We start from the raw sequence: 13,156 nt of genomic DNA, 5'->3' as shown, positions 1-13,156 counted from the left end.
CCGAGAAGGAAAGGGGAAAGGAGGGGAAGGGGGGTGATTGAGGCGATGACTGGGAGACCAGCTTTAGCCTCGTGGAGAATAAACAGGCTTGCAGGCATATGCTTTCCACCACATCCGACATGCACACAGAGAAACAAACAAAACACTAAGCTGTTTCGGGGGTGGGGGGTGGCTGCTAAAGGGAGGTAGGGTGGACAGGCCTCGACTGGCTCTCTCAGCGGCTTGGAAACTCCCCATCCCCCTTTAGTGTGTCATGCTCAGTTCTCAGAATCTGTGGAAGAGAGACACCCACCCACTCGCACACATAAACAAACCAACCCAGAGGCCATTATCGCCTGTGCGCACTGCACGGCACAGAACTGCTGCAAGGTGCAGGCAGGCAAGGAAGGAGAGACAGATGGCTTGGCTTTTGTACGAGAGCCCCTCCTCTTCCTCAGCCTTGCCCAGCTGCTAGAGCCAAACACTTCCCTTTCCACACAGCAAAGTAGTGGCGGTGATGACGGTGCAGCAGCAGACGGGAACCCAAACACACCCTCCCCAAGGCCTTCCGCTGGAGCGATCCTCTTTTCTGCCTGCTTGAGTCACACACAGAGACAGACCAGCACAAGAGCATTCCTGCCCTGACCGCAGCGGCTTAGGTCATTTTCCCAGGCAGGGAGAAATGCACGAGGAAGGGTTATTCCATCCAGGGCCAGGCCTTTTTACTTCAGATTAATAATCTGGAATACTTACAATGATCGGGATTAAAATCCCCACAAATGCACTTTAAAAGGATGAGAGAAATGCCTGCCCACTTTGGAGTCACCCAGACTGCGAGTATTGCACAGGGTGATTCAGAGCACATTAAGAAGGAATTCATCCATGTTAAGTGATGGTGAGCCTACAAGGGAAAAACAGCCAGCTTTTCATTCCAACTGCTATACACACAAACACCTAAGTCTCTCCACATGGGTAGATAGTGTTACCCCCATACAGATGGCAGCTGTTTGAGCTACAGAGTTCAAATGGGAAGGATACTTGGACCCATGTGGTCTATCAGGACTTGAGCTAAGGCCATGCTTCTCAAACATGAAATCACCCCCTTCACTTCTGCTGTACCATTCCAACCTTCCAAACAAACTAGATCGCCCATGTCTCCCAACAGAGAAACGTGAGGATATAGGTTCACTTGAGCATACTCCCTGGCCCTACTACTTCATCCCTGGCCCTAGCTTCTAAACATACCAACATCCCCCTGTGACCAGATTCTAACACACTTCCTCTCTCTGTGCCACTTTATCTCTAGGCTGAGGTACACAATCCAAGAAAAGTCAGGGATTGTTCCTTTCAGTGAATCAGCAGGAAGAAACACCCCCTCTCCACACACAACACCAAAGAAAGTCCTGTCCAGCAGAACATGAAAAACAGTAGAACAGTAGAAAACAATAGAACATTACCAGTAGAACATGAAAAATTGCACACACAGACACTTCTTGAGTGACTCTCTGAGACATCACACCCAAACCTAGGAGTGGTTCACCCACACCCCTTAGATAGATATAAAACATGTATAGCCTACCCTTCCTCAGTTGCATGAGGTGGCTTACAACATCAGTTTATGCCAATTGTATACAATAAAGCAAACTAAAAGTAAACACTAAAGCTGTGATCACTAAAAGTAAACACTAAAACTGTGATTTTGAGGAGGAGGTTGAGATAAGTAATGAAGTCCACAAAAAAGTTCCTTGCAGACATCAAATAAATGTCCCAGTCCACTGCTCACACGATACAACTATCTGTAACAACTATCCACAAACACAAACTGATGTCTTTGGGGTACATCCGTGGCCTGAAAGAATGAAGCCACTTTTCCAGTTTACCACCACTTCCAAGTCTAGTCAGATTTCTGAAGGCAGTTCTTACTTGCCACAGGCTACCAGGCAACTACTAAAGTAACCTGGTGCAATGCAAGAACACAGAAAATACTCACTCTTCATTCAAGTGTACTGGTAAAAGCGCACAGGTCTTTTGCTAAATGTAGCACTATGTACCTAATGCTGCTGTCCTTTGCACACTTAGTTCAGAGTTAGTCAAGGTGAACTCTCAGTGGGACTTTCTTCCAAGTAAACATGCATACAATCAGGCCACACGTCTTTTAGACATGTACATGGTCTTGACATGGCTGCTCTGTGGAGACATGGAAAATTCCACTATCCCTCGACTACGGCGTTATATCTGAATCCAACCATTCTGTTTATCCTTCCAAAAGGTGTGGCATAGCATGTGGAGTACTCCAAGAGTGCACTTCCATTCTGGATGCCACTTAAGGACACAGTGGCTCAGTTCAATGTGTTATGGGGCAGCTAACAAACAGAGTTATTATTATTGATATCATCCATAGTTTAGAACCCAAACCATGGTTTGAGATTCTCAACATGCCGGCGATCAGGAGTTAGCTGCTTGTCAACTTTCATATTCTTCTGTCTGCTCATATTCCCATCTCTAGCTGTGGTGGCCTTCAGAGTTGGAGCAACAGCCATAATTATGGTTTGTCAGTTCAGACATTGTTCCAAATGATCCTTAGTGCAGAGTATGGTTTGGAAGCCCACTTCAGACCACAGCTTCCAATTCTAATTTGCTGTTGATCACAAACCAAGGTTTGTTAAACTTAATTAACCATCCAGGTACTCCAAGATTGAACTTCTTGTTAAAGAGGGTTTAGCAGATCTGGTGGCAGGTAACTAGCAACTCTATTTAACAACTTGGAAGGGATCTGAGTAGATGTTGTCCCTCTCTACCATACACAATAAAATAGGCACCTATGCCACAGGCTTCCCTGCCCTTCCTTGACAGTACACAGCTGATGGGAAATTTACTTTATTTAAGGCCAATTTTGTCCCACAAAATTGATCTCTCTCGTTTCTAAACATCCCATTAATAGTTACTAGCTGCTATGAAATCCAAGGTCTTCTAAAAGCCAGCCACATCTTTCACAAAGTTAAATGAAGCTGCCTTATACCAAATAGACCACTGTTCCACCCGCACTGTCTGTTCTGACGGCTCATGACTCTCCAGGAGCTCAGAAAGAGGTCTTTCGCATCACCTAATACCTAACCCTTTATATATATATATATATATATATATATATATATATATATATATATACACACACACACACACACACACACACACATTTTATTTATTTATTTATTTATTTATTTATTTATTTATACTGGAGATGCCAGAGGTGAACCTAGGACCTTTCATATACATACCATTTTGTTGTTGAAAAGCAATATATAAATATTCACAATCGTAGTCATGTGCAAACCATGTCATTTATTACTGAGCTATGGCCTCATTCCCAGTCTAGCAATGTTCCATAAAATATTACTTCAGATTAATAATAATAATCTCTTTATTTCAGTCAGCAACCAGCATGATTAATATTTAGTAGAAAGGTGTTGAAGTCTCCCATTTAGGAGAGTTGTTGTCCCTCATTAATAAGGGTGGTGTCCCTCTAAGCGTGCACATGTGTGCACGCACACAAGTTGTTGTTTCTAATGCCCGCTCAATTAATGTTAGATCCCACTCAGGTTGAATCAGGAAGGCCCCATTCTGAAGCAGCCCACACACTGCCTTGATACTGCTGCCCAGAACAAAACTCATTCCACACACAGAAGAATAAAATTAGAGGGAACATTGGTGCTGTCTCTGCTGGGATGCCTCTAGAGAGCAGAGAAAAGCACAGAATGTGGTAACTGGGACAGAATTCCATTTCCTGAGACCTTCATCTTTGACTGAGTCAGCATGGTGCTGAGAGTGCTGAACCTGGACTGGGGAGACTGGGGTTCCAATTCCCATTTGACCACAAAACTCACTGGGTGATTCTGGGCCAGCCACTTCTCTCCTAACCATATAAACCACTCCGGCCTCCTTGGAGGAGGAACGGGATGTAAATGTAAAAATAAATAAAAAGTAAAAATAAAGAGGGGAGCAATGCCTGCTGAAATCTCAGAAGCAAGAGAAATGGACAAAGAAAGTGTCTAATGGTTGAGGTAGGGGCTTCAGAATGGGGCCTTGAACTTAGTTCACTGGCTCTTTCTAGGACTAAGAAAACCACCATTAAGTGGTGCATGCACAGTTAGACCAAATAAGATAAATAAAGCACATGGCGCAGAATCTACCTTTTCCTGCTGCAGTATGCTTTGCAATGCACTACAGGCGGACCTTCAAGTACTGTATGCCTACAAGACATCACACTTTCTAACACTAACAGGACACACAAACCCAGAAGCATCCAGTCCACAGTTCAAGGGAACTACAGTTAATAATTCAGTTAATAATAAATCCCCCAACTGCCTTGGGCAGATGGGGGATTCTGGAAATTCATGACTGCTTGGCTGCCCAGCCTAGTCATGCCAAAAAGTTGTATTTTGATGGATGTACATGCACATACATGCACAGTCCCATTTTACTTGAAGTATGCTATGGCCAAGGCCACAAGTTACCATACAGCCCTGCAGAAGAATATCCCTGGTCATATATAAACTAGTTTCATCTGAAGAGACTGTTTATAGCCACGCTGTGAATTTGGACTAACCTTAAGAACCAACTCTACATATTTAGATTACAGTGGCAGCACCAGAAAAATATTGGGGGGTACACAGAAGGTGCAAAGTACATTTATTTGTTTGTTTGATTTCTATACCACTTTTCATTAAAATAACCCCAAAGCGTTTTACAATATAATTAAAACAATGCACAATTAAAATACAAAAAGTACAGATATTAAATATAAATATAAACTCTATTTAAAAGTTTAAAAATCTATATAAAACAGTAACACACAAAACAGCAGCAAAAACTGTACTCTCATACAAAAGCCAAGATAAAGAGCTACATTTTTATTTGTTTTCTAAAAACTAATGGAGGCTGAGGAGTGGATGCCAGCTGGGAGAGCATTCCAAAGCCTGCGGGCAATGACTGAAAAGGCCCTGTCCCGTGTGCTCTACAGCAGGGATTCTCAACGTTGGGTCCCCAGATATTACTGGACTTCAATTTACATAATCCCCAGCCCCAGCGACCTTTGGTTGGGGATTATGGGAGTTGAAGTCCAATAACTTCTGGGGACCCAATGTTGAGAATCCCTGCTCTACAGCCACCCGCTCTGATGATCTTGTCAAATGGACAGAAACCCTTGGGAGCAGGCAGTCCTTCAAATATTCAGGGCCCAATCCATTAAAAGCTGAAAAGGTCAAAACCAGCACCTTGAACTGGACCTGGGGAAAAGGCAGTTTCGGTAGCCAGTGCAGCTCTTTCAAAATGGGTGTAATATGATCCTATCAGGCAGGTCGGGATCAAATCCTAGCTGCCGCATTTTGCACTAGCTGCAGTTTCCAAATATTGTTCAAGAGTATCCCCATGTAGAGCGCGTTACCGTAATCCAGCCATGACGTGCTAAGGTGTGGATAACTGTGGCCAGATCTGCCTTCTCAAGGAAGGGACGCAGCTGGCACACTAGCCAAAACTGTGTGAGAGCACCTCTGGCCACCATCTCCACCTGAGCTTCCAAAACCACAGCCGGGTCCAGTAGTACTCCCAAGCTGCACTTGGGTGGTCAAGCTGTGTCCCACATATTATATTTCGGAAGCAGAATTGGGGGGAGAGGGCGCAGGTGGAGGGCAAACTACTTCCCTGGGGGGTATTCCCCGCCCCCACAGCCACTCTTGTTAGGATATTGGGAGGCAGTTGTAGAAGGTGTCAGATAACTCCAAAACAGATGAGGATTTCCTGCAGCAGGATTGGTTGCAGAGGGTGGCACGGCCAGGCAGCAGGGGCCCAGTGTTCCCTGTAAGACCGTTTCCCAGATGTTGTTGACTACGACTCCCATATTCCTCAGATAAAGGCTATTGTCGCGGGGGATTGTGGGAGCTGTAGTCAACAGCAGGGGCAAAGCTAGGTGAGGGAGGCTGTGTTTGCCCTTCTCCCCAACAGCCCCTTGGAGTGAGGGAGATAATGAAGAAAACTGGGAGGAGTGGAGTTGGGGGCCCTTGGGAGCGGAGGTCCCTGGGTTCTTTTAACCCATCCACTCAATTATAGCTACACCCCTGGCCAACAGCATCTGGTAATCCCTCTTACAGGGAACACTGCTGAGGTCCCCAGATTGGAAAAAGGTCCACAGCCCCACCATCCTTGCTTGAAAGGCAGCACCCACGAGGCTGTGCAAGAGAATTCTCAGTGTGCATGATGACCCACCTTTTCCAAGCTAAAGGGACCCACTACGGCATCTTCCCTGAAAGATCCCAAATCCTAGAGCTGGAAATCTCATTAATTAATGCATGAGCTCTGTAGGCAAAGCCATATCACTGCATGGGTTGCACAAAAGTCAGCCCAACCCAGAATAGTCAAAATGGAAGAGAAAGGTGTGGTGACAGAGAGTGCAGCCCCACAGTACACATCACCCCCCAGAACGGTTAGGAGAGGTCACAGACAGCCGGGCACTCTGCTCACCACCCCTGCTCTTCTCCACGAACTCTCCCTCCCATTCCCCGCCGCATTGGAGTTCTGTCCCACAGACCAACTGGCCCCGCAATTCCAGCCCAGTCTGTTTCCTCAGTCATGAACGATAAACATCGGGGTCAGATTTCTAATGGACCACGAGTGATAAGCTAAGGCAGGAAGAGTCTAGAAGGGAGGTGCCAAAAGAAAGGGGGGCGGGAGCGGGCAGCGCGATGTCCTTTTAAGAGCATTACCCAGCCGTCCTTGCAAGTCGCTCTAACCACCACCCGACCGTCTCGCATCTTCTGGTCTGGATTCCCAGGTCATTCCCTGTAACTCACCAGCACTCAGATTCTAACTACTTTTCCGGGTTTAATCTGGAGTTACTGTTTTAAGGGCAATTTGTTTGCTGGTTTGGGGCTGGGTTGCAAGAACCAGCCACCCCACGAATGACCAAAAACAAACTCCAAACAAGTGAAGAAACAAAACCCCCGCGGAGTCCTAGCTTCACAGGAGCACCGTCCAACTGGAATTTCCTTTCTGTAAGGCGTGGGGCGGGGGGGGGGGGCGGGGGAGGGACTCGATATAGCGCCCCGGCTTCCCCAGTCTCCCCGCCAGATCTGTCCCTCTCCTGCGTCCTGACTTCAGAGAAGAGTGTCATGGAAGAGAGAAACCGCCCCGAATCTTTCTGCCTTTGGGACCCAGGAGACTCCAAACGGCAGCTGCTGCGGGCAGAGGAAGCGGAGGGAAAGCCTCCTAATGGGGAAGCAAGGAGTCCCAGGCTGGATCGGATCGGATCAGCTCGGTGGGATCACCTGGGGTTCCCCGCACGCACGCACGCACGCACCCCACCACACTACCCCCATGCGATCCATGCAACCGGTACCCCTTACCTGGCAGAGGAGGCTTTCTCCCAAGGATGGGGTGGGGAGGAGATTGGGCTGGGAGGAGGAGCAGGAGGGTCCTAGGGGGTTCCCAGCAGTTTCTCTCTTCCTCCCTCTCTCTCTGGCTGGGAGCAGGTGGCTGTTGACGCCCTCGCGCTGATGTCACCAGGCTCGGGCTGCTGCTGCTGTTGCTACTGCCTCCTCCCCAGCCCATGCAGGAGGCAGAGGCAAAGACCGCGCTATGAATTATTTAAAGGTGTAGGAGCCATTTGCAGGCAAAAGGAAGAAACGACGAAGACTGCAAAAGGGGGCAACCCCCGCCCAGCCTACTGAAATGAGGACACAGGAGGCTCCATCCGGTAAAGGGAGAGGAGGGAAGATGCCCATCGGTAGGGAACCTTCCCCCGCTAATGGGGCATGTCACGCGGGTGAAACAGGGATACAGCGACGTTGGTACTCCGAGTCTTCAAGGCATGGAGGGGATGCACGGGCGGGGGGGGGGCGGGCGGGGGAGGAAGCCGCAAGATCCCTTTAGGTAGGACCCCTGCCTGCGTGCAGCTAACTGAGCCCAGAAGGCAGCTTTCCAAGTGGCGATTCTCTTATATTTAGCACAGGGGGAGAGCAACTGTCTCTTTTCAACCGCAGCATAGCATCCCTCCAGGGGCTGCTGGCAGAGTCTGCCTTGTGTCTCTTTGCAGACTGTGAGCCCTTGTGGGACAGGGAGCCATTTATTTTTCTGGGTAAACGGCTTTGAGGCCTTTTTTGTTTTGGCTGAAAAGTGGTCTATAAATACTTGAAATAGTCACAGTAGTAGATATAAAAGATTGCTCTCTTGCCAGAAATCCTATGCACATTTGTCTGGGTGGGAATAAATACCATTGAGTGCACACTGGGGCTGACTTCTAAGTGAAGATGCACAGGATTGGGCTAGATTAGTTATGGGCGGGGGTCAGCAGCCACATGTTGAATGACATGGTGTGGTGGGAAAGACAAGCCCTACAAGGGCGGCTGGGGGGGGGCAAAAAGCACCCCTAGACAAATAGTTTGTCCCCCCACCTGCCCCTCAATTCTGTTTCAGAAATCTAACATGCAGGATGCTGCTCACCCACCCATAAATGCACTTTGCCCCTTCTGGTGCCATCACAGAAGCTCAGGACCAACTGAAATGTGTAACTCAGTAAGCAAGCCTACCTCCAAGCTCATGTGCCACAATGGGACTGTAATTAGAACATAAGAACATGCCTTGCTGGATCAGGTCCAAGGCCCATGTCATCCAGCACTCTGTTTCCCACACTAGCCCACCAGATGCCTCTGGGAAACCCACAGGCAAGGGCTCAAGTGAAGGCACACAGGGTTCCCTCTAAGGCATGCGCATGTGCGTGCACTCACACATTTTTAATGTCCACTAAGTTAATTTTAGATGCCACTCAGGTTGAATCAGGAAGGCCCCACCCTTAATGCATGTGCGCACGCAGTGCCTTGATACTGCCACCCTGAACATTTCTAATTCTGCACATAGATGAAAAAAATTTGAGAGAACACTGAAGGCATGCCCTCCCTCCTGCTGTTGAAAAACCCAGTGTTTGAATGCTATCAGTTCTGGCAGATCAAATATGTTGAAGCAGAGGGAATTGATCGTTTTGATACCCAGTTAAGAAGTAAAGCACAAGATTGTGAGTTTGGAGCCTCAGAAGACCTGATGATAAGAGATAAAATTGTTTTCAGCATTCCTGATTGCAAACTGAAGGAAAAATTGTTAGATCTTATGCTCTCTCAAGCAATAGATATTTGCAGAGCTCAAGCCCTTACTCATGCACAAGCATTTGCAATGGCCACTGAGACTCCAATGCCCATGCAAGCCAGAAGGAAATGCAAGCCCCTTTATTGAGTAAGGCAAGGAAGACTTCAGCAAAGCAAACAGCTTTAAGAGACCAGTTCTTAAACAAGTTTTGACAAGGGCATGTTCAATCCAACTAAAGTTCAGTATTTAGTTGATAAAGTCAAGTACATGGGACGTGTTTTATCAAAAGATGGTGTGCAGCCTGATGATGACAAAGTGCAAGCAATAAGACAAATGCCTTCACCAGTAGATAAGAAGGGTGTTCGGAGACTTTTGGGGATGATACAATATATTTCTCAGTATATTCCTAATGAATCAGCTCTGACAGCACCCTTGAGAGCCCTTTTATGAAAGGATCTTATTTGGCAATGGGACTCAGTTTATCAACAAGCCGGGGCATAGCCAGCCCGCGGGTGGCCCGTGCGAAGGCAGCCCCAGTCTTAGCTCCTGAAGGGGCCACGTGGCCCCTTCAGGAGCTAGTTAGGCTGGCGCTGCGTTTGCAGCACGCAGCCAGGAGCAACTCTTCCCTGCCTTTGCAGGGAAGAGCCACTCCTGGCTGGCGCTGCAAACGCAGTGCCAGCCTTAGTTTAGCTCCCGAAGGGGCCGCGCGGCCCCCGCTCGGGAGCTAAACTACCGCCCCCACGTCTGACATCAGATGCGGGGGGCGTGTCGGGGCCACTCTCGCGGCTCCTGATTGGCCACCGGCCCAGGTTCTTTGAACCCGTTGGCCCAATGGTGGCTCCGCCCCTGCAACAAGCCTCTGATAACCTGAAGTCAGTGATTGCAATGGCCCCAATGCTTCAATTTTTTTTATCCTAAGGAACAATTATATGTTCAGGCAGATGCATCCAAAGATAACTTAGGTGCATGTCTGGCCCTGACCATGGCCCTGACCATGGCTGAAAAGAATTATGCACAAATTGAGAAGAAGCTCTTGGCTATTGTCTTTGCTATGAGGAAGTTTCATCAGTATGTGTTTGGTGCCCCAGTTCTTGTTCATTCGGACCATAAACCCTTGGAAGCCATATTTACTAAATTGGAAAAGCTCCAGCAAGACTACAGTGAATGGCATTGCAGCTTAAAAATATGACATACATATTGTTTGTACTAAGGGCAAGGATATGTATATCCTTGAGAACCAGGGTGGTGTAGTGATTAGAGTGCTGGACTAGGACTGGGGAGACCCGGGTTCAAATCCCCCTTCAGCCATGATACTCACTGGGTGACTCTGGGCCGGTCACTTCTCTCTCAGCCTAACCTACTTCACAGGGTTGTTGTGAGGAGAAACCTAAGTATGTAGTACACCGCTCTGGGCTCCTGGGAGGAAGAGCGGGATATGGAATGTAAAATAAATAAAATATAAATAAATAAATAAATAAAAATTTATATAGCAGACACATTGTCGAGAGCAGCTCCATCCAACTCGTCAGATGATGATGATGATATAGATCTAGAGATGAGAAGGAGGTTTATGGACTTAAAGAGATTGATCCGATTGGTGACCAGTTACTCCATCAGTCACAAGTGTGTACTAATGTTGACCCAATTCTTCAAGGTCATAAAGTTCAGCATTTCTGGCCATAGAAGTGGAAACAAGCTAAGCCTGAGCTCAAAGTGTACTGGCCCTTGAAAGATCAAATTAGGATTGAAAATTAGGGATGTGCATGAACCAGTTCAGAGGCCCTTTTACGGACCTCCAAACTAGTTTGATAGACTGGCAGTTTTGCTGGTTTGAAGGTGAGGGGGATAGCTTTAGGGATGGGGCTTCCCCCTCCAGTGCTCTGTGTAAAAGTCGTCCACCAGGGCAACAGCATACCTCCATATTGCCCAATTGATCCCCGGAGTGGAAATGGATGGAAGTACCCAGCACGCGTGTGCACGTCGCAGGTGAGTGCACGTTGCACACATGCATGATGTGTGTGTGCTTGCATGCATGCGACATGTGCGCACCCGCCGAACTATTTTTATACAGAGTGCTGGAAAGGGGAGAAGGGCACACTCCCCCGTCCTTAAAGCTACCCCCCCCCACACACACACCATTGGCTCGAAGGGCTCTGGATCCATGCACACCACTATTGAAATGACTTATTACTGACTGGCTTGAAGATTATTGTTCCACAAGGTGCACGAGAGAAGATGTTGAAATTATTGCACCTTTTACATCAAGGGGTTCAGCAAAAAAACAAAAACAAAAACAAAAAACTAAAGCCCACTCCCTTATGTACTGGCCAAATATGAACGCCCACATAGAACAGTGGACAAGGAATTGCCCACAATTTCAGGCACCGCAGCCCAGTGTTTCCTCTAACAGGGATTCCCAGATGTTGTTGACTACAACTTCCAGAATCCCCAAACAAAAGCCATTGCAGCTGGGGATTCTGGGAGTTGTAGTCAACAACATCTAGGAATCCCTGTTAGAGAGAACATTGCTGCAGCCCAATAATCATAGGGAGCCTATGATACCTCACGAGATCCCTGATCTTCTTTGGTTAAAAGTAGCAGCAGGTATATTTGCATTAAAGGGCCATTCCCACCTTCTAATAACAGATTACTACTCTACATATCCTGAAGTTCTCCATCTCCCTGATAAATCAGCCTCTACAGTAGTGGCACAGATGAAAGCCATATTTGCCCATCATGGTATCCCAAAGGAGATTATTTCAGATCATGTGCCTTCTGCAAGCGGAGTGATGAAACAGTTTGCTGAGGAGTGGGGCATCATCCTGACTCATTCAAGCTCCAGTTATCCTCAGTCAAATAGGCTGGTGCAGCATATGGTTCAGACTGTCAAGTATATGCTTAGGAAGGCTATGCAGGATGGTACAGTTCCTCATTTGGCTTTTTTTTTTTTTAAGGAATATGCCAGTTATTGGCCTTTCTTTTGCACCAGCTCAGCCGTTGATGGGTCGACTTCTATGCAGCACATTACCGGCTACATCAAAAGTATTGGCCCATATACCGACTACTGGAGTATCTGCGCATTTACATCAACTTCAACAGCAGCAAAAGTTGTACTATGATAAAGGGACCGCTCCCTTGCCACCATTTCGGTAGGTGAAAAGGTTTACATGCAGACAAAGACAGGTTGGATACCAGCCAGTGTCACAGCCAGGAGGGATGAGCTGGGAGCGTACATCTAATGGAACAATACTGAGGAGAAATAGGAGACATTTAAGAAAAGATCGTGCTTTACCTATTACTGGGTCATGTGATGACACATTTGGTGTTTGCAATGACTATGCCTGTGTAGAAAGTTCAGACTTGGCACCATACTACTGTATATGATCACCAGATCAGAATGAAGAGGGCCATGTACCAGCACCACAGAGTTGTGGATATCTATCTGAAGCTTCCGAAGAGATGGAGATACCTTAAGAGACTGTATTACATACTGGGAGTGGCAGAGTTATACATCGCCCAACCAAATATGATGATTTTGTCATGGGGAAGTGGTAAAGACTTGCCCCCAATGGGAGTCATGTGCTTGAACCTCTGGCACCAAGTATTTACAGTATTTTACACTAAACACAGGAGTTACCACTGAGTAACATACATAAAATTGGGCTGCATGTGCCTATTGAGTACTTTTTGCCTTGCTTCTGTTTTGCTCTGATGTTAGATATAAGTATGGTTTATTTCAATGGTGATTCTTAAATTGCTTTCCTTTAGAAAGTTTGTACATTGCTTCTGTTAGAAGTGAGGATTCTAAAGCATTGCTCTTAGCTCTGCAGTAACCTCTTCTGGCCACTAGAGGCATTATGACTCATGTTAATAGGTCTCACTTGGTCAGCTAAGAGTCAGAACTGTTCAGTTGTTGTTGAAGGCCTGTTTGAGTATGTTGTGCAATGGCTCTCTCTTAGTATGTGATGTTTTAGTTTCTGAATACATCTTTGATTTTTTTTTAACTCGACCTACAGTCTCCAGTTAATATCTTGGGCTAAATGTCTTTATT

General features: G+C 46.8%; 1 protein-coding gene and 1 long non-coding RNA gene across 2 annotated transcripts in view; one reads left to right on the top strand and one right to left on the bottom strand.

Moving 5' to 3' along the window:
- BAZ2A (bromodomain adjacent to zinc finger domain 2A) overlaps window positions 1-7,513 on the bottom strand; it is a 76,498-nt gene extending 68,985 nt beyond the window's left edge. Inside the window, exon 1 of the mRNA XM_053301545.1 lies at window positions 7,374-7,513. The gene's annotated coding sequence lies outside the window, so the exon portion shown is untranslated. The remainder of the gene's footprint in view (window positions 1-7,373) is intronic.
- LOC128347236 (uncharacterized) lies at window positions 6,768-13,114 on the top strand. The gene is made up of 3 exons (XR_008317456.1): window positions 6,768-7,022; window positions 7,500-7,753; window positions 12,060-13,114. It is a non-coding gene; the product is annotated as an uncharacterized LOC128347236 (long non-coding RNA).
- The last annotated feature ends 42 nt before the right edge of the window (window positions 13,115-13,156 follow it).

The sequence above is a fragment of the Hemicordylus capensis genome, chromosome 2 (assembly GCF_027244095.1).
Source record: "Hemicordylus capensis ecotype Gifberg chromosome 2, rHemCap1.1.pri, whole genome shotgun sequence".
In the NCBI taxonomy this organism is placed as follows: domain Eukaryota; kingdom Metazoa; phylum Chordata; class Lepidosauria; order Squamata; family Cordylidae; genus Hemicordylus; species Hemicordylus capensis.
Note: the sequence above shows the minus strand (reverse complement) of the source record. Positions and strands in the feature narration are given on the sequence as shown.